The sequence below is a fragment of the Cornus florida genome, unplaced genomic scaffold (assembly GCF_030987335.1).
Source record: "Cornus florida cultivar Cherokee Brave unplaced genomic scaffold, ASM3098733v1 CherokeeBrave_3.0.0_Hap2_Chr02, whole genome shotgun sequence".
In the NCBI taxonomy this organism is placed as follows: Eukaryota; Viridiplantae; Streptophyta; class Magnoliopsida; order Cornales; family Cornaceae; genus Cornus; species Cornus florida.
In genome coordinates this window covers 30,208,290-30,224,500 of record NW_026775572.1, presented here as the reverse complement: position 1 = coordinate 30,224,500, position 16,211 = coordinate 30,208,290, and the positions used below count along the sequence as shown (strand labels likewise).

General features: G+C 35.4%; 1 long non-coding RNA gene across 1 annotated transcript; it reads right to left on the bottom strand.

Moving 5' to 3' along the window:
* Nucleotides 1-10,859: 10,859 nt before the first annotated feature.
* Nucleotides 10,860-13,593, bottom strand: LOC132286380 (uncharacterized). Its single transcript, XR_009472760.1, has 2 exons — nt 13,562-13,593; nt 10,860-11,085 (listed from the first exon to the last, which is right to left on the bottom strand). It is a non-coding gene; the product is annotated as an uncharacterized LOC132286380 (long non-coding RNA).
* Between the last annotated feature and the right edge of the window lie 2,618 nt (nt 13,594-16,211).

The following is a 16,211-nucleotide window of genomic DNA, read 5'->3' as shown; positions in this document are numbered from 1 at the left end:
AAGCTATATGGCATGTAAATCAAGAATATCAAGTCGGAATTCAAATAGAGTGAATAGTGCACTTGGGGTAAATTAATTAATTAAATTAATTAATAATTACTAATTTTCAAAACACCTCCAATTACTTTCAAATTCAACTATGTTGGAGAGCATGCTAAGGCCTAATTTAATATGCTAACACATATTGATTTTGAGCTAGGTAAGGCCACATGATTTAATATTTTATTCAAGATAAATATTAAATAAAATCTTTAATACTTGTTTAAATTCCCTTAATTTAATATATGTCAATGACCATATTATAGAGCATTATATTACCATGCTACATGTTTAAAACAAGTCATAAGCAACCGGGAAAATCAAATCCAATACAAGAAAATTAAATAATAAAATCTCTAGATTTCATATTTAAGCATGCAATCAAGTTGTATAAGCATCAATAGCATGTTATATAACAAGAATTAAACATATAACACCTCCTACCTCAATTTGGGATGAAAATCCCAAATCCCCACCAAATTGAAACGGCTCCGAATCCGACGAAACTCTTAAGTTTTGTCGGGGACAACACGATCTATATGAATCCCCAAGAAGCCCCATGAAAATCCAAACTTGACCTCAATCCCGAACTCGAAATTTGGTCAGAAATGGTTTCTAATAAGGGGTAATGGTAGAGCACGACGAGGAGAACAACAAATGTTAAGGCCGAAGACTTTTCATCAAGGAAAAGTGGATCAAAGGAGGAGAGAGAAAGTGGCAGCCATGGGAGGGAGCTTGGCCGGCCATGGGAGAGGAATAAGAAGAAGAAATCTGATTTTTTTGTTCTTAAGTCCCATATTTATAGTAAGCCTCAAAAAGTGCCCCGAAAGGGCCCTACGGTTCTGGAAAAGTGGATTTTGAGGAAACGCGCTCAAACAGCAAAACTCTGTGAACAAAAAAGATTTAAAATGAGAAAATATGAATAACGGAAGAAATGGCGTTAAAAACTGAGTTCCGAGAAAAAAGTTATGCCCCAAACAAGTTCGGCGGCAACTAGGTTCAGAAACTCTGAAACTTGAGAAAAATGACCAGAACGGAATTCTAAGAGTCCACGACTGGACAAAATGTGAAAATGAATCCCGTACGAGGATCCAGGCTCCACACGAGATATTTTGTAAAAACTTTCGTTAATTGCACAATGACCCCTACAAAAAGGGTTAACTGCGAAATTGCCCCAGATTGAAAATATTTTCCAAAAGATATTTTCTTAGATGCCCCTGAAATAAAATATCTTCAAAAGATATTTATGAAAAACACCCCAAGAAATCAAAAAGATTCTAAAGAATTGTGCATCCATGCCCCTGTGGACATCGGGAGCAACCAGAATACTTTCTTGCAAAAGTAAAGATACGTATTTCGAGGAAAACACTCAAGATGAAGGCACGTGAAATCAAAAACCAACTTCGAGCATGAGAAGTGAGGTTGTGCCAAAAATTGACAAACGGAGATAAGACGAAATAGGGAAAATGACATAATATGGAAAAGACGAAATAACGCATAGTGTCCGAAAAACGAAAAATGCGAAAATGACTCGATCCTCAAAGGAAGTTGTCAATTCACATGAAAAAGTCTCATAAACCAATTCTGAGCACTCGAGATGACACTAAGCGACACGAAACGGAGCTCAGAAAAGAAAATTAAACTAAAAAAATTCATTCGTAAAATTTCAGGAAAAATGAAAGGAAGGCAAATGACCGGGTCGTTACAACCTACCCTCCTTAAAGAAATTTCGTCCCCGAAATTAGGAATATACCAGAGAGAACAGAATAATGACAGAACAAAAGGTCAAATCAAAGGACAGCTCACAACGCACTGAAGGACAAATCTTGAAGTCTAAAGATCAACTGAAGGAATGCGAAACCATGAACTGAGACAACACCTCATACGAATCGGCATGTTAACTCAACGTCAACTACCGAGAGAATCCCAAGACAACAAAATGTTGAAACATGATAAAAGAATAGAGTGACAGTGCAGTACGAACAGTGACCAGAACTCGCCCACACTTACTCATTAGTAAGGTAGCATGACAGTATAAGGCACTAGTTTGTAACATGCTCCAGAAGGGAACTTTTCGATACAAATGACATCAATGTCGAAAATGGTCATTACCAAAGGCACTACGAAAACCAGGCATCTGCGAGACTTGGGGTAGTTAATCCCAAAACTCTAACAACAATGACACTGGCACCATTACGCTTAAGGCCTTAGATCTAGAAGGCACGAAGGAAAAGGAAATGAAATGGTGCCTCCTTGGCCCACGTCTCAATTCACCAGACAAGGAAAAAAAAAAAGTGAATCGCAGTCCTCTACGCTCACATGAGCCTTACTCGCATCAATCGACAAAACAGACAAGAAGGTTCCCGACATAGGTCCTTACAGAATGAATTTCTCCTATCTAAGGAGAAACTGGTGAAACAAGAATGCATCCAAGGGATACGACAGATCCTAAGAGACAATGCCAAAACTAAACATAAAAGGGGACAGCTAGCATACAACATAGCAACAGACTATCTACTCACACAAGTAGTAAGATCACATAAAACATGTCAAAGTATACAGGAGAAGGACGTAAAGCATGATGATATGCTGCATATAATCATGTCAAGATGAACAAGCGTATACAATATTCTCAGGTAGACAAGCATATACCACATGTTAAGATGACAAACAGGTACCATGTGCTAAGGTAAACAAGCATTTATCATATACTAAGACAGTCAAAGTATGCTTCTAAACAAGTTGCCACATAAGCAAACAGACATGTTGTCAACTCAAAACATGTTATCAAGAAACATGTAAGTAAATGGTACGACAATACACGTGAATGAAAAACGTAAGGTATGCCGACATACATAGCATACAGTCATGCCAACACAAGCACACAAACATGACATCACACCAAGACATGATACTAACCTAGACCATGTTATCAGGAAGCACATATACACCGAAAGCATGCGTAACAATAATAATAGGCGTCTCACAACATTTAAGCATATTAATATGTTATCATACAAGACATGTTATCAAACAAGGCATGTTATCAAGATACAAATGACATATCAAAGCAAAACAACATGAGCATGATATGCACCCAAACCCGTCGTCCAAGGAATTCGAACCCGGACGCTCTGATACCACCTGTGACGGCCCAAGTTTTTCAACCCGGTGCGTCAGTGATGAACCAAAAGATGACCCGATAACGGATCCAAAATGCGGAAGCAAAAGATAAACAACGGTCTCTAGAGATATAACATGACTCTAAGACACCAATGTGACCTTCAACGAGGTCACGGAACCCAAAGGAATCAAATGTGGAAGCCACGTTTCAAAAACGAACAAGAATGAACCTAGGGGCAAAAATGACATTTCTAGCCTAAAAGAGTGTGTCACCGAGCACACCATTGGAAATACAATGAAAAATTAATGAACTTAGACTCAAAAATCGCTTGATTCGGAGCCCGGATGAAGAAGATATGGCTAACGGAAGAAGAAGGGGCAAAACGGTCCAAAAGAGGCAACCCATGACCATCTAACCGGTTAGGAGACCTTTCTAACCAGTTAGGAGGCCAAAAACAGTGAAAAAAATTCTGCCCACACTCATCTAACCGGTTACGAGATCCCATCTAACCGTTTAGATGTGAAGAGGCAGTAAGAGTGCGACCCAAAAACCTGGCAGCAAAGGGTTTTTCCGGGAAAAATGGAAATTTGAGGGCCAAGATGACATTTTTTGGAAAAACACAAAGAAGAAACCCCCCTCAAAATCGAGTTTTCTACATGAATTGAGTGCAAAATTTAAAAAAAGTCGCTTTGTAATGCCCAAAATGCCCTCCCAAGAAAAGTGGTCCAGAGGGTCCAAAAAGCTGCTAAATTTAAAAACTCAGAGCTGAACTTCGTATGCGATTTCCGATACCAAGACGACATTTTCTGGAAAAACACAAAAAAGAAACCCCCCCTAAAATCATGTTTTCTATTCAACCATGCTAAAAGAAGGAAATAAAACTGAATTTAAAAGTCTAGAATATTCCTAGATTAGAATATGCAACAAAAACGCAAAATGAGTCCGTTGGAGGCTCAAAACACAAACGATGAGGTTTTGCCCGGAAACGACTATGCATGCAAAATTAACTTACCTATTTAGATGCGCTACAATGGTCCATGGCTGAAAAACATAACCGATGCAAAATTCGACCCCCCAACGGGCAAAAAGGCAAAATGGACTTGGAATGGAAAACATGGAATGCAAAAATACAAAATGGAGTCAATTGACCATTTGGCCCTTGGCCACACTTCATACAAGATTAGTGAGACCCTATGAAAGAATGAGAATGGAATTCCCACACCCGATGCAACCATGGTGAAGCAATGAGTTGCGATTTTTCAAATTTATAGAACTCGATCATGGAACAATTTGATAGAATTTAAATAGATAAACACAATTAAATTCTCTAGATTTCTGATTCAATTTCAATTAACCTCAATTTAATACATGCTAAAGGGCATGGCAAGGTCATCACTTATATCCATTCTAAAACTCAATTAGGTTGTTAGAACAACAAAGTAGAACTTTAATTAAATCATGCTAATTTAAATCCCAATGTTCTAAAACAACTTCAGATAGTCCCAAATTAATATATACTAGTAAACAAGTCATGGCCAATACAAATATCAAGTTAAAACAACTTCAGATAGTCCCAAATTAATATATACTAGTAAACAAGTCATGGCCAATACAAATATCAAGTTAAAACCTTAATTAAGCTAATGGGACCACAAAATAGATTTTAATTAATTCTTTTAATTAAAATCTCTAAATTTTCAAACTTAACCAAATGCTCTCAAATTAACCTATGTTGGAAAACATGCCAAGAACTAATGTAATATCACATTACAAGTTTATTTCATTCAATTTACGACCATGCGAATTAAACTTTCACTAAAGTTAAATATAAAGCAAAAGTTGCAATTCTTATGCAATAAATCCCAATTTAATACATGTGAACAACCATACCAAAACTTAATTTTCTAACATGCCACAATACAATTTCAAGTTGTATATCACCATGAGGATTAAATCTTAAACATGGAATTTAATTAAATAAAAGGTTTCAAAACCTAACCGAATATTCTAAATCAAATATATGTGAAGCTATATGGCATGTAAATCAAGAATATCAAGTCGGAATTCAAATAGAGTGAATAGTGCACTTGGGGTAAATTAATTAATTAAATTAATTAATAATTACTAATTTTCAAAACACCTCCAATTACTTTCAAATTCAACTATGTTGGAGAGCATGCTAAGGCCTAATTTAATATGCTAACACATATTGATTTTGAGCTAGGTAAGGCCACATGATTTAATATTTTATTCAAGATAAATATTAAATAAAATCTTTAATACTTGTTTAAATTCCCTTAATTTAATATATGTCAATGACCATATTATAGAGCATTATATTACCATGCTACATGTTTAAAACAAGTCATAAGCAACCGGGAAAATCAAATCCAATACAAGAAAATTAAATAATAAAATCTCTAGATTTCATATTTAAGCATGCAATCAAGTTGTATAAGCATCAATAGCATGTTATATAACAAGAATTAAACATATAACACCTCCTACCTCAATTTGGGATGAAAATCCCAAATCCCCACCAAATTGAAACGGCTCCGAATCCGACGAAACTCTTAAGTTTTGTCGGGGACAACACGATCTATATGAATCCCCAAGAAGCCCCATGAAAATCCAAACTTGACCTCAATCCCGAACTCGAAATTTGGTCAGAAATGGTTTCTAATAAGGGGTAATGGTAGAGCACGACGAGGAGAACAACAAATGTTAAGGCCGAAGACTTTTCATCAAGGAAAAGTGGATCAAAGGAGGAGAGAGAAAGTGGCAGCCATGGGAGGGAGCTTGGCCGGCCATGGGAGAGGAATAAGAAGAAGAAATCTGATTTTTTTGTTCTTAAGTCCCATATTTATAGTAAGTCTCAAAAAGTGCCCCGAAAGGGCCCTACGGTTCTGGAAAAGTGGATTTTGAGCAAACGCGCTCAAACGGCAAAACTCTGTGAACAAAAAAGATTTAAAATGAGAAAATATGAATAACGGAAGAAATGGCGTTAAAAACTGAGTTCCGAGAAAAAAGTTATGCCCCAAACAAGTTTGGCGGCAATCAGGTTCAGAAACTCTGAAACTTGAGAAAAATGACCAGAACAGAATTCTAAGAGTCCACGACTGGACAAAATGTGAAAATGAATCCCGTACGAGGATCCAGGCTCCACACGAGATATTTTGTAAAAACTTTCGTTAATTGCACAATGACCCCTACAAAAAGGGTTAACTGCGAAATTGCCCCAGATTGAAAATATTTTCCAAAAGATATTTTCTTAGATGCCCCTGAAATAAAATATCTTCAAAAGATATTTATGAAAAATAACCCAAGAAATCAAAAAGATTCTAAAGAATTGTGCATCCATGCCCCTGTGGACATCGGGAGCAACCAGAATACTTTCTTGCAAAAGTAAAGATACGTATTTCGAGGAAAACACTCAAGATGAAGGCACGTGAAATCAAAAACCAACTTCGAGCATGAGAAGTGAGGTTGTGCCAAAAATTGACAAACGGAGATAAGACGAAATAGGGAAAATGACATCATATGGAAAAGACGAAATAACGCATAGTATCCGAAAAACGAAAAATGCGAAAATGACTCGATCCTCAAAGGAAGTTGTCAATTCACATGAAAAAGTCTCATAAACCAATTCTGAGCACTCGAGATGACACTAAGCGACACGAAACAGAGCTCAGAAAAGAAAATTAAACGAAAAAAATTCATTCGTAAAATTTCAGGAAAAAGGAAAGGAAGGCAAATGACCGGGTCGTTACAATCTAGCTATGATTTTGATCTTTTGAGGACTATATTGCTTAAAATTTAAAAATTGCTTGACTTGAGAGTCTAATACTTCTTGTATGCCTTAGGGATGCCATTTAGGAGTAAATTTTTTTAAAAATTGATATCATGCTTGCACTTGTGGTCCACATCATCTTTATTTTGTGATTGTTTTGAGATTCATTCTAGGATTCTACACTAGCACAGACGCACACTAGTATTCATTTGTGGGGTACATGCTTTGTTGATTATTGAATTGGTTATATCCTAATTGAGCTAGTAGTGCATTGAAAGCTTTCATTCTTAATAAAGGTGGATAACTACCCCTTTTCACTAAGTAGTTGGGATTCTAGCCTCATCAAGCACTGAACTTCTCGCGCCGAAAAGTGGAGGGCCCAAACTCTAGGTTAATAATTGAACTTGTTTATTCGAAAAAAAAAAAAAGTTGTTGCAAAAGTAATAAAAAAGTGAGGACTTCTCCCAAAAGGTGAGAAGTAAGAAATGATTAGATGGTTATTGTCTTGATTTGTAGCCTAGTTGATTTGAGCTTGTAAGTCCGTAGGGGTATTTAAATACCTAATGCCCTAAAGCCGTCTGGTTTGGGAGTCATTGACCTAACGCTCGACCTCATGAATCACTAGAAAGATTAATAGATCAAGACATTGTACTATACTTCCATCTTTGATCCTATAAAAATAAAAAATAAATAAAAAAAAAAATCTAGTGAAAAGAATAAGCGCACTTAGATGAATAAAGCTTTAATAAAAGGTCTACTTTTTGTCTTGATGATCGGTACTAGATTTGTGTGCTAATTTGAGGGTAAGGATGTGATTAATTCTTTAGTTGGCTAAGATAGCAACACATTTGATATCGGTCCACTCAAAAGGATTCTAGAGTTGTTTTGATTTGCATGATCATTTTCTTGATGTGTGGAGGACCAGACTTGCTTACTTGATGTTGAGATATTGAGAGATTTCTTGGAAATGGTTGAGAAATTGTATACTTGAGGTAGTTTTTCTCCCAATGCTTGTTTGCAATATTGGTGCCTCTTTTGAAAGAATGAGCTTAATGTTTGTGGGCACCATTTCTGGAAATCCTCACAAGACTTCACTCGTCCACTAGGGGTAACCTAGGGGTTTAAAAGGCTTGTTGCATGTGCTAAGTGTAATCGTGTTTCCTACGAAAATGGCGTTATCCATTTATTATTTTCTAGTTCATAGTTGTATAGTTGTTCATTTCATTCCTTTACTCTCTAGTTCATTGCTAGGGACTAGCAATATTTAAGTTTGGGAGTGTGATGAGCGCTGAAAAGTGCTTATTTAAACCCTTTAAGCTTAGGCATTCTAGTACCTTTATCTATCTTACTTTGCCGTTTTAGATTGGTTTCGTATTATTTCCATTTTCAGGCACTTAGCCCGAAAATAAGCTAACTCAGCCAAATAAGAGCTTAATTGAAGCAATTCTGGGATTAAACAAAGAAAAGAGCAAAGTGGAGAAAGAAAGAAGCAAATGAAGCCAAAGGTGACAAGTAGCAAAGTTCGATCGATCTAAGTTCAAGGTTCGATCGATCGAACAATGATCAATCTCAGCACTTCAAAGATAGATCCAAGCCTAGACCCAAAAGCATAAAGTCCAAAAGTTCGATCAATCCAACACCATCCTTCGATCGATCTAACACTTTTGTCCTTATTCAAATGATTAATCCTATCCACAACTGTACCACCCACTAACCACTTTTGTCCTTTTCCCATAAATATCTCCCAAAATATCTCAGATTTGTCTTTTTCCAAAAAGCTCAGCCAGTTGGATCGATCCAGCCTAAGTTCGATAGATCTCAACCAGTTCGATCGATCCAAGTCCAAGGTTCGATCGATCGAACTTCCTCTAGTGCGAAAAGTTAAAATTCCATCTCATTGAAAGTTGTCCTTTATCCAATCATTAGGGAACATTGTGTGCACGACCCCAGATCATTTTAGGTGTCATTTTGACCTACCTATATAAGGATAATGATTACTTTTTACAAAGGAGCCAATATGATTTTCATATCATCTCTTAGAGAGGAAACCTAGAGGAAGAGGAGGCTAGAGACACCATTGGAGTTCTTCATCAACAAGGAGCAGATTTCAACCATGGAATTAGCCCTTGAGGGTTAGAGCAACATCACCATGAGTGGCTAGACATCCTCTTAGGGCTAGAGTTAGCCCCAATCATGCTTTCTTTATCTTAATCTTGTGTATTATTGAGGGATTAGTGTTATAATTAATGTTTTGACATTTTGATATATATATATCTTATTTATTCAATGATTTATGTGGTTTAATGCTTCCAGTTGATCATGTCATTCTATCCATATGTCTATGTATGCTAGAATAGATTTTCATGTGTTGGCCTCTTTTTCTTAAGTAATTGATGCATGTCTATGTGTATTAATGCTATGGATTTAGGGATAGTCAAAACATTGTGCTTAAAAGAATGCTCTTGTGATTTTTTAGATGGTCCATGCTCATTTCTTGATGGATTATGCCTCTCCCTTAGCTTAGTTAGTTTAATTTCATGTCATTAGTTTAATTGTAGTGTAGTAATAGCATAGTTGTTAGATAAGAGGACAATCCATGCTAATTGTTTGATGTTCCATACTTTTGAATGCAAGTAGCATATGTCTCTAACCTTGTGGTGTATTTGGCTTGTGAACTTAATGATAGGATTAATGACTTACTAGATATGTTATGCTTTTTACATGCTATTTAGACAATATATACTTAATTGCTAGATATATTGTGCTTTTCACATATTGATTAGACAATGTATGCTTAATTGGTCACCCTTGCTAATTGAATCAACCAAACACACACACACAAATATTGCAACACATTTTACCCTCATTAGTCACTTGTTGGAAGTGTAGAAAAACATTGTTTGGTGGTGACCTCTAAACCCCAAGGTCTCTCTCCCTCTTACTTACTCTTTGTTACATTCAATTACTTAGTTTAATTTAGTTGTTCTCTAGTTTAATTAACCAACCAACCATTTGTTTGATTATTCGACCTACTAACCCTAATTGCGATTCCACAATCAAGTACGACTCCAATCCCTTGGGACGATCCCTACTCGCCCTAGCTATATTTATAGTGAAAGGTAGTAGTGGCTTCTATAAATGTAAAACTCTTGGCCCTCGCCATAAAATTCACACTCTTAAGCTTGTGGTGTAGCGACATTCCAAGGAGAGACCAACAATTCCTATTTTTCGCTTGTCTCCTTTTTGAGAACAACTAAAATTGTGTTGGCACCGAAATGCGGTGACCTAACACCTACACCTTAATCTTTCCTTGGCTTATACTTTCTAAGTAATGCCAACCCCGAAACTAAACCTTCGATCCCAAGTTCTGCTTCTAGCAAAGAACTCGATAACGTACTCCTTTACTCCTTCGGGTCTTTATCGCTTTCGCCTCAGACCCCATCCTACTCCTAGTTTCAACCACTCTGTATCTACTGAAGTCAATTGTAAAGACCTGGATTTCTCAACCCGGTGCGTTAGTGATGAACCGGAAGTTGACCCAATAACGAACCCGAAATGCGGAAGCGAAAGAAGCCAAATGACCTCAAGAGATGTACGTCATCCCTAAGGCCCCAAAATGACTCTCCATGAAGCCACGGAACTCAAATGAGTCAAGCAAATGAAGCAAGAATGCCTAAGCCGAAAGAGATGAACTAAGGGCAAAATGGTTATTTCTCACTGAAAAGGGTGCCACCGTGCACACCATTTGAAGGACAACGAAAAATGAACAAAATTAGACTCAAGAATCGTCTGATTCTGAGTCCAGGCAGAAAAGATATGAAATTCCAACACCCGATACGAAAGTTATGAAACAATGACTTAACATTTTCTAATATTTTCCTAATAAACTTTGAAAACATAAGTGCATAGAAAACGAGATACATGTCATTGGCCTCCGGCCTCATCTCATACATGTTAAATACATTGAAAAGAGTGCACTTACGTACACTTTACATATACGAATCAATGAATACAAGTTTAAACAAATAGGGCTACAAAGAGGCATCTTATGCTAACACTTGCATAAAATAGAAACTTAGAAACTGTAAGCCATCCAAGGAGCAATGGAATCTTCAAATCCTGAGTCATGTACCTGAAATATGCCCCAATATCGTAGGGGTGAGTAACATAAAGCTACTCGTATGAGATGAGCATGCATCGACCTAGCATTTTACAATTTTATCACCTTATGGTGAAACATGTTAAAGGGGTTCATGCCACCTAACGTCTATGTCAAGATGAGACCCAGGGAGCATCCTAAGCTACCTAGATCATTTATATCATAATCACATTGTTCATGCAATTCAAACAACATGGAAACATGTCATACAAGGCAATAAGATATAGATTCTCAAAGTCTTCAACTTGAAATCTAAAATACGAAAACAACAAGTGTGGGTCATGCCACCTAACGTCTATATTCAAAATGAATCTATAAGGTCATTCCTAAACTACATTTGAACATCAAAACACAAATTATGATATCGATGCAATTTAACCAACAATAGAACCTCCAATACAACGCATGAAGCATGCTTTCACAAAACTACATCTTAAGCTCAAAATAGGAAATCAAATAAGGAACAACAAGTTACGATATCATCTAGTTATCAACTTGAAATGAAATACGAAATCAAATAAAGTGGATACTCGGACGTCACGCCGGATCAGACCTACAACATAGTTACTTTAGGGTTACTAGCCCATGGGTAACCTCCCTATGTGCGCACTAGACTATATAGAGGGACAATCCCCCGTACTAGAACCAAGTCCTAGCCGTAGCCAAACAACGACATCCCCAAGTTTCCAAAATCAACAAATTGTGCAACAACGTATATATATCAACATGTATATACAAGATATCAACAATTTACCAAGCACAATCCAAATTTTGGAAACTTATACAATACATGCTCAAAATTTACAACTACTATGGCATGTAAGATGTCAAATACAAAGTGTGCAATTCCTTACATATAGCAACAATATATTCAATAAGGAAAAACATATTCTCATGAATATAAAAGTAACAACTATATTATCCAATGCTCAAAAGTAATCAAGTGAACATACATCAAATCCAAATCCATGATTTAAATATAGAAACAACTTCCAAAATGCAATTAAATCCATGGAGTAATAAAGTAGAATTTAATTAAACATAAATAGTTAAATTCTCTAAATTCCAAGTTAATCCAAATAATCTCAATTTAATATATATTGAAAGACATGTCATGGTCATCATATATATAACATCAATTGACAAGTTAAGTGATTAAAACACTTAAAACAAAATTAATCAAGCTAATTAATTAATTTCCTCTAGATTTTTAAACAATTCCAAATGCCCTCAATTTAATCTATGTTAGAGAACATGCCAAGGCCTATTTAAATGCCACATTACAACTTGATTTAATGCTTGATACAACCATGTGAATTAAACTATCACTAAAGATAAATATTAAATAAAAGTTATAATTCTTAATCAAATGATCCAAATTTAATATATGTTAACCAACATATCTAAGCATAATTTCCTAGCATGTTACAATTCAAATCAAAGTTATACATCATCATAAATTTTAAATCTTATACAAAGAAATAAAAATTACTAACTTTCTAGATTTGATACAAGGCATACATATATGTTATATAATCATGTCAAACACACAATACAACACACAAATAATCCTAAAACATTCCCTACCTCAATTGGAATGAAAATCCCAATTACCACCGAAATAAAATCGCCCTAAATTTTCAATCCGCAAAACAGATTTTTCAGCTTGCTACCTTCAATTTGTAAAATTCATAAAAAATTCAATTCTAACCTAAATTGAATGAATCCAAAGCCCAATGAAAGCTTAAACACTGTAATTTGATAATATCAATTTATTTTAACAAAATATTTTCCCAATTGAAAAAGTTTTGACCCACAACTTTGAAACAAATTCTGCCCAGAAAACACATTTTCAGCCTGTAGCTTCCAACTTTGAAAATTCATGAAAAATTCATTTGACATCCAAATTGGGCAAACCTAATTTATTTTGGAAGTAAACATATGAGAGTGTAAAACTAAAAATTTAAGCCATAATCCAATGTCAAAAGGTTAGTGAAATAAATCATCTAAAAATATGTTTTCCAGCTGCAATAAAAACATGGACAGCAGATAGTTTCAGATTTTTAAAACAATTTAGAAATGCTCTAACATTGTGAAAAAATTCTGAGTAGTGTAAAACCCGTGGGGGAAGTTCCAGTAAAAATTTCAAGGCAATTGAAGCACCACAACTCCATATAAAAATTCATTTCCAGACCAAAAAAGAAAAGCTTCAAATTTCCAGCAACTAGCTTGCAACTTCAAAAATTCATAACTAATTCATTTTAAATCCAAATTACATGAAACCAAAACTAAATGAAATCTAATTGAGTATATTTTCATATTATATATTTAATTTGACAAGATTAATTTTAAGTTAAAACAATTTAAGGGAAAAATACAAGCACTTCTCTTCCATGCATGTAAAACACTCAATAATGACATAAAAATACTTCAAATAATAGATCAATACCTCACTAGAGAATTGAATCTCTAGATACCAAAGAAAAACTAGGAGTTAGGCTATATCCTTCAAGGATTTTGAAGAGGAGGATGAGGGGAACAAAAAGTATTCCAAGCTTTACGGTCTAAAGTAAGTGGAAGGGCCTCAAAGATTAAGGTCAATGCCTAAGGCTTCAAGCTCCATCCATGGAGGCTAGGGTTTTCTTATAAGGAAGATAATGAAATAATGTGGTTAAGTGTGAGTGGAGAAAATAGAAATCCTCCACTCACTATGTGCTCTTACACCATGGTCAACACACACATCTATGGTCAATTGCACAAAAACCCTCCTTTAAAACCATAATCCCAAAGTGGCCCAAAGATATTTGCAAGACTAAATTGTGAACCTACACTTGTCACCAATCCATGGCTCCTTCCTAGGCTTAATTCCACACCTACACTTGTCAACCATCCAAGCCAACAAGTGCACCAATCCTAGGCCAACAAGTGGGTGAATCCTCACCCTCCAAATGTCATCATCCAATGCATTAAAGTGTTTCCACACAAATGTCAACAAGTGGACCAATGAGAGTGTGACACTTGTCACACTTTTCAAAAATTGCAAAAAGGTCCTTTTTGAAAATATCTTCCAAATTTAATTACAAAATGGTCCCCTAGATGAAAAATAATTACTTTATTTAATTACACTAAAACTCCATAAGTTAAGAATAATTACACTAAAGTATGCATTAATGCCCTTTTATGAAAGAAGTAAGCAATCAACATGCTTTTCTAGAAAAGTAAAAATACCACTATCATGAAAATCAAATATCATGAATGCATGCAAAACCGGAATCAAATCCGAGCACAAAAAGTGAGGTTGTGCAAGGAAAAAGGATAAACGAGAAAAAAACAAAATGTGAATAGTGTTCAGAAATATAAAATATGAAAATGACACAATCGCCAAAGGAAGTTGTCAATCCAAATAAAAGAGTCTCGGAAATCATTCCAGAGCACTCGAGATGACATCAAGTGATGAAAAACTGAACCCAAAAAGAAAAAGACAACGGAAAAAAATATCTATTAAAATCTGAGAAAAAGAAAAGGAAGAAAAATGACCGGGTCATTACATCAATTGACATCTGCTCTGACTAACGAACCGTAAATAGAGTACAACGAATCCTAATATGGCTCTAAGTTTTACGAGACGCAACGCGGAAGTCCTATAATGAAAGATACTCCTTAGGACACTTGAACCTAGAGTGCTCTGATACCAACTGTAAGACCCCCGGATTTCTGGATGCGGGTTGGCCAGGCCCACGCCCGATTACCCAAGGATATCAAACCAATTAGCAATAAATGAACACAGAATACAATTATAATAAGCAAGAATAAAAGAAAATTGCTGAAAAGGTACTAAACTGATAATCCAATAATGAAAACCTCGGAATAAATTTCCATTGATTAATAAAGTCTTCTGATAACAACTGATCTTCCAAAATACAACTCGGAAATCCATACCATGTGGACCCCTAGAAAATCCAAATTGAAGACAAAATAAAAAATAAAAAAAAGAAATCCAAAGCTAAATACAAATAGCGATCCTACACAGTCGGAAGAATGAGAGACCGTCTCTGTTCAGCACGAACAAGCTCTAAGATTGGAACCGTCCGATACCTGAAAAATAATAGTGGGTTAGGCCCACGAATAAGTTCTATCCTAACTACAATCTAAACATAGACCCGATACGCAGATACATCCTAGATTCTCAACCATATCTATATAGTCCGTAAATAAATATATATATGCACACTACAGGACTCTCACTGGACTATGATGGGGGTCTCAACCTGAATAGAAGGCAACATGCAAAACGCACCTGAGTGGGCATGACTACCTAAGCCTAACAGGGTATACCTCAACCAACATAGCCAGCTACGCATCCTACTGCATATACGCTCCCTAACCTTTAACTGTGAGATTCAAGCTCAAATCGCGGTACCATAATTATATATATAAATTCCATCCAAATATAATGTTGTGCCGGTCAACTGTTCGTCGCTAAAACAGAACATATAATTAGGATTTAAATATTTTAATTAAATCCCTAATATAAACAACCATCTAATATGTCGTTCAACTATTTTAGTTAATAGGACATAAAACCATCCAATATAAACAACCATCTAATATGTCGTTGAACTGTTTTAGTTAATCCATTCCGTATGTATGAATGGGTAGGAATTAGCGTTTTGATCTAATCTGTCCTTCCATATGCCACATTCCCATACCGGTGCATATAATACATATAATCCGTAAATGATGCAACACTTTAAACAGTACATCAAATTAAATCCACATAATCCATATAGTTGATAAAAACAGAATTTAACAGTTCATCAACTAAAAATCCATAATAATATCCATGTAATTGACGAGACAAAGTTTAATCATTCGTCAATTTAAAATCCAGAATCCATCCATGTAATTGACGAGACAAGATTTAATAGTTCATCAATTCAAAATCTAGTATACATCCATGTAATTGACAGAATATAATTTACTAATTCTTTAATTAAAAACCAGACCAACATCCATGTAATTGACAGAAAATATGTAATTTATTCTTCAATAAAATCCAAGAGAAACATAACAAAATCTAATGTGTATAAGACCCTATT